The 15,194-nt window shown below is 43.5% G+C and overlaps 1 long non-coding RNA gene across 2 annotated transcripts in view; it reads left to right on the top strand.

Moving 5' to 3' along the window:
* Positions 1–15,194, top strand: part of LOC143988382 (uncharacterized) — a 949,733-nt gene that overhangs the window by 933,486 nt on the left and 1,053 nt on the right. For both annotated transcript variants that reach the window (XR_013276841.1, XR_013276842.1), the window contains exon 6: positions 7,052–7,212. This is a non-coding gene — a long non-coding RNA (uncharacterized LOC143988382). The remainder of the gene's footprint in view (positions 1–7,051; positions 7,213–15,194) is intronic.

Below are 15,194 nucleotides of genomic sequence, written 5' to 3'. Positions count from 1 at the left end.
CTGCATAATATTTATAGTGTATACAAGGCATGATGGGACCTGTAGTGCTCCGGTGTATAATATATAATGTATACAGGACATGCTGATACTTGTAGTCCTCCACTGTATTATATAATGGGTATACAGGACATGCTGGGACTTGTAGTCCTTCAGTCCATAATATACAATGTATACAGATCATGCTGGAATAAGTCTGTTCTGTTGATAATGATGGGTAACATTCCTTGAGGAATTCTAGTTCCAAGCATGATCCAGTAAACCTCTTGTCTACTGAGTATAAAAAATCAATCCACCTTCTATAAATGTTGTCTATTCTTTCAAAGATTTGTATTTTTATAGATTCAGCATTAGAATTATGCTTGTCAACAAATGTCTGTTTTTATTAGTTCTAACGTTAGAAAGGTGATCGCCAAAATAGTCACTTAGACGCCTGGTTCATTATACTTACATATTGTATGTGACAAAGCTCACGAGAAATTACATAAATTCCATATTTCTTGGCAAATTACTAATTACCTTGATAGCATAAGATTCACCTGTACTATATGAATGGGTGGTATGGGTGTCTCTTAAATATGAACAAGACCACATACATAAAGCTGCCAGACCTAAACAAGGCTGTAGGATGTAACAATGTAACTGTCTTTTCTTTTCTTTTTTTTCGGTTAAATAAACCAGGCAATAGTACTTTTCCTAACACCAAAGCTTTTTGTAAAGTCAAATCACACCATGGACAGATCTTTCTTATCACCTCCTGACCATCTATAGTAGTTAAATGATTAGTTCACTTTTCCAATAAAATTACCTATGCATTCCAAGTGCATTTAAAACACTACTAGCTATTTTTTACAGTCTGTAGGTATGACATTGAAAAACAGCTTCTTCAAAACTTGAACAGTGTTTTTTTTAATGTACTGAGAATTTTATTGTAAGGTGAACTAAAGCCGCGTACACACGATCAAACAATCCGGTGAAAAACTTGAGTCCGCCGGACAATCCGCCCGTGTGTGGGCTCCAGCGGACTTTTTTTACCCAAAAGTCCGGCGGACTAAGAAAGTAGTTTTGCACATAAATATGTCCCCCGGGCTCGCATTTCGGCAGACAATACGGCCGTGTGTGTGCTAGTCCGGCGGACAATACGGCCTTGTATGTGCTAGTCCACCGTACTTTTGAAATGAACTGACTTTTCCCGCCCAGAGAAAAGTCTGCTCATTTGAGCGTGGCTCCAGGTAGCCGGGACCAGCGAAGGAGGCGCCACTGGCCCCTTCACCTGGTATGGACTTAAAGGGAAATCCCTACGCCGAAAAAACAGTGTGGGGGTCCCCCTCTAGGTCCATATAAGACCCTTAATCGAGCATGCTACCTGGCCGGCCAGGAAAGGGGGTGGGGATGAGCGAGCGCCCCCCCCCCTCCTGAGCCATTCCAGGCCGCGTGCCCTCAACATGGGGGGGTGTTCCCATGTTGATGAGGACAAGGGCCTCTTCCCGACAACCCTGGCTGTTGGTTGTCGGGGTCTGCGGGCGGGGGGCTTATCAGAATCCCTGAGCCCCTTCAATAAGGGGGCCCCCGGATCCCAGCCCCCCACCCTATGCGAATGAGTATGGGGTACAATGTACCCCTACCCATTCACCTGTGAAAAAAATGTAAAAAAAACACAACACACAAGGGTTAAAATAGTTTATTGCACAGCTTCGGGGGTCTTCTCGCCAGACTCCTCCGCTATCTTCTGCTAGCTCTTTTACTAGTGGAGGAGCCTGGCTTTCTTCTTCGCCGCCGCCCTCTGCTTCTGACTTCGGGGTCTTGTCCCCCTCTTTGGTTCTTCTTGCCGGGCCACTGCGCCTTCTTCTAGCTCATTTACAAGCGGTGGCCCGGTGTTCTGTCGCCGCTGTCTTCTTGCCTTCTGTTCTTCTGTTCTTCTCTTCTCTTCTTCTCTTCTTGAGCTGTTGCCTCATCGCTGTCTCTGGCCACAATGACAGGCAGGCGGCGTGCGGCAACTTATATAGGGACATCGCCGGATGATGTCCCCGCCCATTATGATGTCACAGTCCCAGCATCCTCTGGGACTGAAGAGCATATACATGCACCGGGTACCTGCACAACCCCTGTGATTGTATTGCCATTAGACAGCAACGATTAAAGACCTCATGTACAAAGCCAAACAGAGTGGCTCTGCGTCTTAGGATTGCTGAGATTGCCAAACATGTTGATGGCATAAGTAAATGCTGCTTGCGTTTACATATGAGAGCCTTCTCCTTTCTTTCACAATGCAGCAAGGGGAGGAAGAGGAGGATTGATTGAAAGGATCATAGGAAGTGAGGTAGGCAGCAGCAGATTCAAGTGGGGGGGGGGGGGGGGTTAACTGATTTGATTATGGGATTGTTTATATGGGATTGTTTATAACCCCTCATGGGCCAGTGCAGAACTTTGGGGAACAGTGTTTTCATGATGTGACACTATGGGATATATACATATATATATATATATATATATATATATATATATATATATATCTATGAAGGTTGTTACTTTCATTGTCATAAACAGGTTACATGTGCTTTAAAGGACAATAGCTCGTGGTGACTGTGGACCCTATCAAGGTTTTACATATACAAACTGGCACTGAGTATATATCAAGGGGGTATGATTCACCTTAACCAAAGAAAAAGAAATCAAGAGCAGAACCCTCTATGGGCACAGCACAGGTTCACTTTAAAGACATCTTGAAGTTATCTAAGCACATCTTGCCAGGTGCAGTTATCAATAGTTATCAATTGCCTATTTTTAAACAAAAATCCCGTGCAGTGCAAAATCCTCAAATTTCAATGTTCTTTGTACCTGATTTACTTTATTGACATTTCTAGTGAGTTTATGATTTTTTTTTATATTAAATATAGGTCAGTGATTGTGTCTGATTAGCAGCAGTTACAGCAATTTGCAAGAAATAATTGGCTGCCATCCAAGTGATTGGACAGGAATAAATAACTGATCCAGTAATGATAGGTTATGGTGTCCGTGTCAAGATACCAGTATTTTAGATATGAATGATTAATATTATAATTTAAATGACAGCTTTCTGAAATAGCAGCAGCAATGACTTTCAATTTTTGAAGCTCAAAATATATGATGAGATGCAGGGTGATATCTGTGCTGTAGAAATGCATCCTGTGCTCATTGCTGCTGGTATAAATCATACGCCCACACTTTGTCCTACATTTATGAGCTGGAGTTCATGTGTCATTTTCTTAAGGTAGCATAGTCCACTAACTTTTAATGCACAGTAGCACATGTACAGACCACCAGAGTCAAATACAGAACATTTAGTAGCCTTGACCACATTGGTCCATCAATCCACATTTGTGCATGTGTCTAAAGCGTGCTTAAAAAGTATTAATTATTATACAATGCAATTATTGCTGACCAAATACAAAATATACATTATAGGTTTGCAGGAGGGGACAGAGACACAAACTATAGTGCAGGAAAATCTTGCCAAAGACCTGACAGATAACTGAACTCCGTTATCACATCCCCAGCGTTATCCCCAGCCCAAACTGAAATATCAGGGGAGATCAAACACCAAATTTCCATACTGTGATATAACTTTATTTATCCAGGTCTCACTCTCCACCTTCCTGAATTCCTCCTACTAAGAGCCATACTAGTGACATATCAGGTGGAACCACAGCACACAGTAGGGGGTGCAGACATTTAACACATACTGACTTAGCCAAGCTTGCTGATGGAATCAAACGTTGATTAGTCATTAGCTTCCTTTAAGAACTATTAAACCCAAAAAACTAAAATTCTATGGCTTCTTTAGTTTTCTTTATTTTCAGTTTTTTGTTTACTAATTTTCACCTGGTAATCTGGCCAGTAACAAATGTAACATTACTACCCTGCCTCACCATCTAGTAAAATCACAGAACACTTTGCATCCATTGAGAAAATGTAAAGCATTCACTAAAAGCACCCAAGCTGAGTGAGCTAACTGCTGTGTCCACAATGCAAGAGGGCAGCTGCTCAGAATGGGGCACAGAAGTTAGTGGAGATCACTGTATTAGCAGTGCCTACCACAGTAATTTCTAACTTCCGGGGGGGGGGCTGTAAAGTATGGTATTAATCCTGGAAATCATCTGAAAATGGTTTGTCTCAACCCTCCAACTTTGGATGGGCAGCTTGGTCTTTTCAAGAAAGTTGAAAAATATTACTGGCTGCAGCAACAGGTAAAAATAAATGGAAAAGGCCAAAAAAAAAAAAAAAAAGAAGACTAGCACATCCACCATATCTAGGAATTGGTAAGCTGAAATCTTTTGCGTTTAAAACTACTTTAACTTCTATAGTACACAGAAGACACACATACACTTGCTATTATTAAGCTAGTGTAGCACCCTCTAGTGTAAACTGCTAGTGTTTTTGCTAGTGTAGGTAAATTTAGGTGTAGCACTAACCCCCCAAGGAGCTGCTGGTTATTTTTGGGCTTACCGTTACCTTCCATTCTCCTTGTGACACTTCTACGGGATGTCCCGTGGTAGATGACCCAGTAATTTGAGACTGACAATAGATCCACTTGAATGGATTTTATTTGCAAAACTCAAACCATTGAACAGTCTTTCAACTTGGGATCAGAAGGTTGGAAAGAGAAGTTCAGGTACTCTCAATGTCAAAGTCCAAAAAACGTTAAAAACTTGCTTACTTTTTACTGCATCCGGAGAATAGCCATTCGCAGCTGGATGAACACTCAGGTTGGACAATCCCTCTCTCACAAGGCCTAGCAGCCAACAAGGTGCTTACTCAGGAACAAAGTCTTTGTCAAAGACATTGTTGCAGAACATGTAGGGAAACTAAGCTTTAGAACACTTGTAGGATACCTGGATCTTTCAGCCTGCTTGACAATATCCACAAGACCGGATTATTTCGGTAACTTCGGCCCTTCCAGGCTCTTGTTAAGAAAACCAACCCGTACGTGGTGTTCTTCTAAAGAGTCCACCCCTGGAATGCTCGAAGTACAATGGGTCTCTCCCGAACCGGAGACGGCACCCAACCATCTCAGAATCCTCCTTTAGTTTCTTTGCCCTGGGCTAGCCAGCCCCGAGGCATTACAGTCAGGTGGATCCGCACCCCAGGTCTTGGCCTTCCTGGGAGCTGGTCAGGAGGACCAGGACCATGTAATCAGCACATCATACTGGACCAGAACCCCGAACCACGTGACGTCTGCATCTTAAATACCCTCTCCCAGAGGGCACAGCGAGAGGGCCACTCCCACTGACATTGCTCCAAGGGAGTGAGTAATTTAAACATCCGACCAGACCCTAGTTCCACGCCTTCCAGAAGAGACAGTGCCCCCTGTGGCCAGGCTGAACATTTCACAGTCCAGTCAGACTGATGCCGAAGTCAAATTTAGACAAATAAACCCAAACCTAACTGCAGTTTAGGTAGAATTTAATTTTGAAAAACGCATAGCGTGTGCTCTGCAGGAGCCCGCCGCTACATAGGCTTGGCTGGCGGCCAAGCCTGTGTTGAATCTGGGTCAGGATGAGCCAGACCCCCCTACTTACTGGAACCTTGGCGAAGCTTCCAGAAGAATGGGAAGGAGGTTAGGGGGAGTTGCCTGGAGTATTGATGAGGGCCTCAGTCAATCCCCAACCAAATAGACTGGCAGGGGGAGGGCACCTCTTGAATACTCAGGGGTCATGCCAGCAGAGGCAGTTTGGGTGGAAGATGGAGATGGAGTGCTGAGGAGCCAGCTAGCACATCCAGGAGAAGTAAGCTGGATGGCTGGTTAGTGTGACAGTCTGGAAGGACCGTGGGAAGTAGCCAGAAGGGCTAGTGAGAGAGGCAGCTGCAGTCAGGCGGGCTGGCAATGCCTGAAGAGGTGTTGCTAGAATAAGCCACAGAAATGTAGCTGGGCCCTGGATTTTTCTCTTCACAAAGGGGCCTGCAGTCCCTGCCTGTAAAGGGCTTCTGCTTAATCTGACAAAGTGCCTTTTTGTCAGATTCATTAAACAGTGTTCCAGAACATCCAGGTCCTTCTCCATCATTAAAAAACAGCCAAAGGCCAAACACTGCGCTAGAGAGGGGATATGAATGTCCAAACAATAAATATAAATCAATTGGTAGAGCTGCCAGCACTTCGAGTTTTAGAATACAAGAAAATCCCTAAGGGCCGGTTCACACAGCAGGCGAGGCGAGGCGTCTCCGACTTGCCTCGCCGCGACCTGCGGCGACCTCAGCGGCGACTTGCAGATGACTTCTGTATAGAAGTCAATGCAAGTCGCCCCGAGGTCGCCCAAAAGTAGTACAGGAACCTTTTTTCTGAGTCGGAGCGACTCGAGTCGCTCCTCTCAGAACGGTTCCATTGTACAGAACGGGGGCGACTTGCGGGAGCGAGGCGAGGCGAGTCGTGTCGCCTCGCATCGCCCGCTGTGTGAACCGGCCCTAAATCAGTGACAAATAAAAAATAAGTGCAGCGCTAAGTGATAAAACAATAGTGAAAAGAAAAATTTACATAAATAATAATATATCAAGAAATATGCTGGATTAATAGCACAAAATCTGCTTAAATATAATAGATTTGCACACTGGAATTAAGCATATATAATAAACATCAAAAAAATAATTATTTAAAGTGACGAAAAAATGCTAAAAGTGAAAACTAAGGCAGAGTCCCAAAAAGTGAACGTATAGTGAAAATCAGTCCATAGATACAAGTCCTTAGGTGAATTGCTAACGAAGATCAGTGAGTATGAAATCCCTTTGCCAAGTGGAAAAACACCCAGGAAGTGAGCAAATATTCTCCTTACCGACTCCAAGACCAATAGAATGGTTTCAGCAACCCAGGGAATTCAGTCTCCCAAAAACCTATGCCGCAATACAGCTGATCCTGGATCGGTACCACTCAGGGAATATAAATAATAAAAACTCCCATTGTGTAGTATTTAAATAAAGAATTTAATAAAAATAAATAAATCACACTTACAATAAAGTTGCAAAATAGCGCAATATAAAATCATCAGTGTCCCATAACACTCTCCCTGCTCACTGTCCTCCGCAGAGCTACACCTCCAGGACACCTCCTCGAGGCAAACGTGATGACGTCAGAGCACCTCCCTATGTGGCACAAGCGGATGTCGTCTGGGGATTGGCTGAGGAGAGATGAAAATGGAGTGCTGAGAAGCCAGCTAGCACATTCAGGAGAAGTCAGCTGGATGGCTGGTGAGTGTAACAGTCTGGAAAGACCGTGGGAAGTAGCCAGAAGGGCTAGTGAGAGAGGCAGCTGCAGCCAGGCGGGCTGGCAATGCCTGAAGAGGTGTTGCTGGAATCAGTAGCCACAGAAATGTAACAGAGAAGCTGTGCAGCCTTTCTTGGTAAAGTATTAATGCAGGATGAGGCTTTGTTAATGCTTTCTTGGATGTGGGTCCGTGAGTATCTCTAAACTGGAAGTGGCTGTCTCTGAGCTAGAAGGGGCTGTCTCATACCTGGATTGGGCTGTATCTGCTGGTTATGGGGCTGTCTATTTGCTGGTTATGGGGCTGTCTCTTTTCTGGTTATGGGTCTGTCTCTTTTCTAGCTATGGTGCAGTCTATTTTATGGATATGGGACTGTCTATTTTCTGGATATGGGGCTGTCGCTTTGCTAGTTATTGGCCTTTCTATTTGCTGGATATGGGACAGTCTATTTGCTGGTTATGGGTCTGCCTCTGCTGGTTATGGATCTGTCTCTTTGCTAGTTATGGAGCTGTCTCTTTACCGGTTATGGGTCTGTATCTTTTCTGGATATGAGACAGTCTATTTGCTGGTTATTTGGCTGTCTCTTTGCTGGTTATAGCAGTCTATTTGCTGGCTATGGGGCAGTATATTTGCTGGTTATAGAGCTGTCTATTTACTGGTTCTGGGCCTGTCTCTTTGCTTGTTATGTCTGTCTCTGCTGTATATGGAGCTGTCTCTTTGCTGGATATGGGACAGTCTATTTGCTGGTCATGGGGCTGTCTCTTGAGTGATATGGGGGTGTCTCTCTGCTGCATATGGGCTGGTTGAAATTATCTGGAAGTGCCTCTGAGTTTACTTTGGTAAGAGCTGGATTATTTCTAATGTTTTGTTTATTTTACTGTTTTGCTTTTTATTAACACATTGTATACAAGTTACTTGTATAGCTCACAAAGTTATACCTGTTCTCTAAAGGGGGTGGTGCTAGGTGTGGAGGGGTGGAGATAAGGGGCAGTTCTAGGGGTGGATAGGGGCAGAGACAGGCATAGCCTAGGGAAGGGGTGTGAGTTTCTGCACCTTTTCTCTGGGAAAGAAAGCCCTGTTTATATCGATATGAAAAAGTAAGGGTCCAAACACTGAACATTGGGGTACACCACTAACAACCCTAAACCATTCAGAGTATGAATCATTAACCACTACTCTCTGAATGCAGACTTTTAGGCAAACTTCTATCCTTTTACAAACTGATTTTCAAGGCTTGTATATTTTACGGTACAAATTCACTGTGTGCGGGGGAACAGTGTCAAACACTTTTGCAAAATCCAAGTATACGATATCCACAGCCACTCTTTTGTCGAGGGTTTTGCTTACCTCCTCATCAAAAGAAATCTGATTTGTCAACTTCTGTCTTTCATTAATCAAATTTGTCTGTTGCTTAAAATATTTTTTTTTCTAAATCACCTATGTGGTCTTTCGTTAAACTCTGCAGTATCATCCAAATTATAGAAGTTAAACAAACAGGTCTATAGTTACTTGGTAAAGTCTTTGAGCCCTTTTTAAATATAGGCACCACATTGGCCTTATGCCAATCCAGTGGTACTAAGCCAGTCATTAAAGAGTCCCTAAAAATTAGAAACAATTACTTCAACTGTTCTTCAACTCTTTTAGGACACATGGGTGTATGCCATCTGGTCTAGGTGCTTTATTCACCTTTATTGTCTAAATGTTTCTGGACCTTATCAATTTTGAACCTTAGTGGTTCATTTGCCGTTATGTCAATATCATTCCCATTAGGGATTTGAGCTCCCATGCTCCTTTGTATACACAGAGCTGAAGAAGGTATTTAATACATTTGCCTTCTCTTTGTACCCAGTCACCCACTCCATATTATTTTGTAAAGGGCCTATATGCTCAGACCTGACCTTTTTATTATTAATATATTGGAAGAATTTTTGGAGGTTTGTCCTACTATCTTTGGAAATCGGTTGTTCGCTTGTCAATCCCCTACAGAAGCAGAAAACTGCACAAACATACAGGAAGTAACTTCAATAAAACATATCTTAGTGTGAAAGGCAGTCTCTGAAGCTTTACATAGAATAACAGTTTGAAAGGATAATTAGACAGTCTACCTGCCCCCATCGCCTGCCCTATCAAACAGATATGGCCTAACACAGATTACAAATCAGTGAATATACCTACACTCTAGCTAGGTAGCAGCCCATTGCTCCTGTGAGTTCCCAGAGGGCCCATGTTAAGTATAATAGGGCAACTGTATATTTGCAAGCTTTCAAGGAGATAGTTTCTCCATTATACTGTATGGCAAAATGTACATGTGTGCAATACTGGGTAGCCCAGTAAGTCAGTGAGTGAGAAGGAAAAACTTTTCCTGGTCTGCCACAGGCTATAGTATTCTTCACAGGTTTATACCAAGATTTTAATTCTGTGTTGGGTCAACTGTATCGAGAAGTTTCCTGGGGATACGGTAGAAGTAATCTTGAACTGTGCATCAAAGGTTATCTACCACTGTGCTCTGGGAATTTCAAACCAAACAGAATACCACCAGCTCTATCGCTGTCCTTATTGCTAGTTAGAACCAGTGTATCCATTTTGGTTCCTACAGAGGTGTTAGCCTAGTCTGGCTTAACCAGAGCAATGATACCACTCACAAACACTTGTACCACAGCTTCTCTTATGACAGCTTCTCTTATGACTCCTTATAGCAGGATGATATTATCTGCATGTATAAAATGTATACCACTTGATGCTATATCTAGGTTTATTCCCACATATGGCCCTAGTGCAGGGGTAGGCAACCTCGGCCCTCCAGCTGTGGTGAAACTACAAATCCCATCATGCCTCTGCCTCTAGGAGTCATGCCTGTTATTGTTAGGGTCTTGCAATGTTTCATGGGACTTGTAGTTTGAAAACAGCTGGAGGGCCGAGGTTGCCTACCCCTGGCCTATTGGGACCAATTAGGTAATAGGGGATGGACTTAATTTTCTCCAGATTTCATGCAGTCATTCATGTTGATATGCATGCTCAATCTGAGTGATATCACTAACCCCTAATGTGTATATAGTAGGGTGACCAGATGTCCCCGGTTTCAGGGGACAGTCCCCGGATTGAGGATACTGTCCCTGGACCAAGTCTGTCCCCGGTTTTGTCCCCAGATTTGACTTCAACAGGAGCTGGGGCAATTTTCAAAGACAGTCAGTGCAGAATAAAAAAAAACGAATTCTGAATTACACACCCCTGCTCCTACTAGCTTAGGGGGGTGTATTTTTTCCATTATCTGTGTCCCTTTCTGATGATGATGTGCTGGTCAGAGCGGATGGACTATTTCTTCAGTTTCTGGCACATGCCCATTCAGCTCCGCTCACATGTTCTTCTGGCTTGGCTCAAATCCTGGCCAGCCGACTGTCTGCTTATCTCCTTGCCTGCCCCAGCAGAGTAATTTTCCTCCGCTCCCCACCCAGTAGTAGCCGGGTCCCAGAGAGGGAGACCTGAGAGGCTGTGAGGCCGGCGGAGGCGACCACGGGCAGAGAGAGGCAGCTGAGCTCAGCTGATGATGTCCAGCAGCAGGAATAGAGGGGAAGCAGATCCAATTATGGGGCTGCCAGTGCCTTCAAGGCTTCAACACAGGCGTGCTTTGGGGGTGTCTGTGAATAGACTACATTGCACTGTCTCTCTGGCATAATGGATGGTATCAGAACTCACAGGCAGCGGGCACTTATTGGTCATAAGTTAACAAAATCAGCACCCAGCAGCCATGTTATGTGACACACTGTGACACAGCCAGCCAGAGCCATGATAGAGTGCCTGCTGCCTGTTAGTTATCATTATGATGATGATCTTAACCAGTTTCCGATCACCTGATAGCCGATTTACTGCTACAGGGCGGTCTCGCTGCACAGGATCACTTATATACGTGATCCTGCATTTCTGGGTGTCAGAGCCAATCAGCGGATCCGGCGGACTCTCCTAGTGGTCTGCCTATGTAAACAAGGCAGTTCGCCATTCTGTCAGTGGAAGACATTGATCCTGTGTTCCTGAAAAGCAAGTACAGGGATCTATGTCTTCCCTTAGTAAAATCACCTCCCCTACAGTGAGAAAACACTTGTTAGGCACACATTTAACTCATTGATTGCCCTAGGTGTTATCCCCTTCCCAGCCAGTGTCATTAGTACATTGACAGTACATATTTTTAGCACTGATCACTGTATTAATGTCACTGCTTTCCACAAAGTGTCAAAAGTGTCACTTAGTGTCTGATTTGTCCACCGCAATATTGCAGTCCCGCTATGAGTCACTGATTACTGACAGTACTAGTAAAAAAATAAATGTCCCCGGATTTCATTTTAAAAATCTGGTCACCTTAGTATATAGAATAGATGACACAAGGCAATGTGCTTCTTTAAGTTATGGGCATGGAATTTATATGCTACATAGAAGTTGGCAGATGATAACTACATCCATGGATTCTCATCTAAATATTGTGCTTTGTGAAAGACTCTCTTTAACATCTATGGACACAGCTGATCACATGGTTAAAAAGCCGCGGACATGGCTCTTTCCAGAGATCGGGTTGCGCCGTGTCCTAGCAACGTGGCGCGTTCCCCAATCAGGATGCAAGAGTGGCCATTCTGGGAAGCCGTCATTTGCTGTTGTCCCAGAATGAGAGCCACACCGCCCCGCCATCATTTTGGCGGTGGGTTGGCAGGCGGCAAGCAGTTAAACATGTAAATTATTCCTAGGCTCACATATAGCATTAGCACTCCTATCTGATTAATTGTAATATCTGTTTTTAGGTTGCTTGTGCTACATGTTTTTTTATTCAGCAGTAATAAGACAGAATCAGGCGGTTGAAGTAGAATATAGAACAGATCTAAAATCAGGCAGAAATATTACAGAGACATGCTGTACATCATCCTGTAAACTTTTTCAGTAGGACTGCATTTGAAAAGTGAGAAACAAGGCACTTTTTTCCTTAAAAAAAAATGTCAGATACATGGGGCATCTAAAACTACACTGACATGCTGCCCATCATGTAAAAAATTTTAGTAGGCTGTATTTGAAGAAGGAGAAACAAGTTATATTTGATCCAAAAATAAAAATTACAGTGGATTATTAGGAGTTCACGAAACAGAAATATTACAAAACCGTGTAGCATATAAGCATTACACTGTAAGTAGGCTGCATTTGAAGATGCAGAGGAGAGGCATGTTTGATCCAAAAAGAAAAATTACAGTGGATTATTTCAGAAATACAAAGCTAAAATATTACAGGCATGCTGCACACATGAGATGATTTGTCAAAACCACATCCAACAAAATCAATGTATTTATAAATTTAATTTTGTTTAAAATGTATGGAATGCATGAAACACTCCTGTGTAAAGAATTTCCCAAATTTTGTAGCTGAGGAGCAACTGCAGAAAAAATATGTGTGGCACACTGACATTGCCTAAGCAGTATAATACACTGCAAACATTAATGCCCAACTCAGGAATGACCTCTGCATAAAAAAAAAAAACTAGACTAGAGCTGTAGAAGCAGCACAAGTAATGACAGTAATGACAGTAGGCCAGAAGCAGTGACAGAAGATGATAATGGTGACATATTTGGAGCAGTAGAAAGAGATGAAAATGGTGATGGGCTACCAGTGATGACAGCAGATGGTAATGGTTGGTAGTAGGTGGTCATGGTGGCAGGCCAGCAGCAATGGCAGGATATGGTAATGGTGGCAGGCTAGGAGAGGTGGAAATGGTAATGATGGCAGGAAGTTGTAATGGTGGCAAGCCTGCATCAGTAGCAAAAAATGGTAATGCTTTATCATATAATAATGTTTTTGAAGCCATACTCAACTTAACCTCTTCCCACCCGCACTATAACCAAAAAACGGCTACAGCGTGAGCCTAAATTGCCAGAAGGGCGTCTGTGTACATCCTCCCATGCATGTGCTTTCTGCGTGCCCCCTCCGGGGCATGGGAAACGCTCTCTGTGATCAGCGAGTCCGCGAGACTCGGCTGATCACAGTTCAAAGTAAGGCTTACTACGTGACCAGCTAAGAGCGTGAGCAGAAAAAAAGCCGATTACTGGCTTGTGTAAATGGGACATCGGTCCCGCACACTCCACGCCCACTGCTGCTAAGCGATGCCCACCAGTGCCACTTAATGGTGCCAATCAGTGCCCATCAGTGCCACCTATCAGTGCTGCCTATCAGTGTCACCTACCAGTGCCTATTAGTGCCCATCAGTGCCACCTTTCAGTGAACTTCAGTGCCACCCTGTCAGTGCCCATCAATGCCACCTATCAGTGCCCATCAGTGCCTCCTTAACAGTGCCCACCAGTGCTGCCTTATTAGTGCCCATCAGTACCATCTATCAGTGCCTATCAGTGCAGCCTATCAGTGCCCATCAGTTCATCAAATTTTTATAACAAACTATGAAAATGTATTTCTTTTCTAAATTTTCTGTCTTTTTGTTTGCTTACCAAAAAATAAAAACCCCAGTAGTGATACAATACCAAGAAAGAAAGCTCTATTTGTGTGAAAAAATGTTTTTATTTGGGTACAGTGTAGCATGACTGTGCAATTGTCATTAAAAGTGTGACAGCGCTGAGAGCTGACAATTGACCTGGGCAGGAAGGGGGTTTAAGTGCCCAGTAAGCAAGTGGTTAAAAATTGTACTAGTTTACATAAGCTGCAGGTGTTTTGTACTCAGTGCTTATCCAGGACTTGTTTATTTTCATAAAGGTAAGCCAATCAACTCGGTCTGCAGACAGACAGGTTACTTTTTTCGTTACAAAACCATGAGCTGCACTAAATGGCCTATCTCAGCAGCCCCAACCCCAGAAGTTGATGGGCAATTGGTGAAATTAGCTTGAGGTCATCAATATATCCTTGTAGTACTTGATTATGCAAAAAGTTATCCAGTGAGGTCCCTCTGAGGAAGACCTCCTTAAAAGCAACTGCCATGTAATTATTTAACATGTTCTCAAGAACTGGGTTCCCTAAGGAAATTCTGAGGAACTAAGGCACTCCATTTATGTTGAAGGTGATGGCATTCTCCTGTGCAAGCTGTTCCAGATCAAACAATTGTGTCTGTCTACCACTCAAAGATGGATTGGCCGGTCGAAAGATTAAAAAAGACCATAAAATCTATGCTTAAGATAGTGGTACAAAGGGATGGAAAAGATTGGGATTGCTTGCTACCAGCAGTTAGTTGATCACCCCCCAATGACCATCGACAGCTCGACTGTGGAGAGAGTCAACAGTACAAAATTCCTGGGAGAGCACATCCCAAAGGATCTTACCTGGAAAACCAACGTCACTCGCCAAGAATGCACAAGAGGGCCTATATTTTCTAGGCCGCCTTAAAAAAGCCAGTCTCCCTCCACCCATCCTTACTACATTCTATAGGAGAACAGTTGAGAGCGTGCTGACTAGCTGCAAAATTGTCTGGTATGGGAACTGCAGTTCTGATGAACGCAAGATCCCGCAGCTGCTAGTGAAGACAGCTGAAAAGATTATTGGTGTCCCTCTCCCCTCCATCCTGGACATTTTCCATACACGATGCTCCAGCTAAGCAATCCAGTATCCTGAAGGATTCTACCCATCCCTCCCACAGTCTCTTCCAGATCTTGCCATCAGGTAGAAGGTACCAAAGTATCCAAACCTGGACTGTTAAACTGCTGAACAGTTTTTCCCCCAGGCTGCAAGAGCCCTCAACTCCAATCCCCGTTAAAACCTTTTTTACAACTGTAGCACAGGGGTTGTGACACAGTTATCATGCTAAGTGGTGTGATGTTCCTTGAGTAAGAGTTTGACTCCCTCTAGTGTCCTTTTGATGTTAATGCTGTTAGGACTTTTCTTACAATTCTTGAGCAGCACTGCAAAGCATTAAGGGTAATGTAGTTTAATGTTCAAGTGGTTCATATGTCTAACTCAGTCAAGGAACTACTGACCCACAATGCCCAATTCACTTACCTACAA

This window comes from Lithobates pipiens, unplaced genomic scaffold (assembly GCF_037356315.1).
Source record: "Lithobates pipiens isolate NorthernLeopardFrog02 unplaced genomic scaffold, aLitPip1_a1.2 Scaffold_18, whole genome shotgun sequence".
Lineage (NCBI taxonomy): Eukaryota > Metazoa > Chordata > Amphibia > Anura > Ranidae > Lithobates > Lithobates pipiens.
This window is presented reverse-complemented; position numbering and strand designations above follow the sequence as displayed.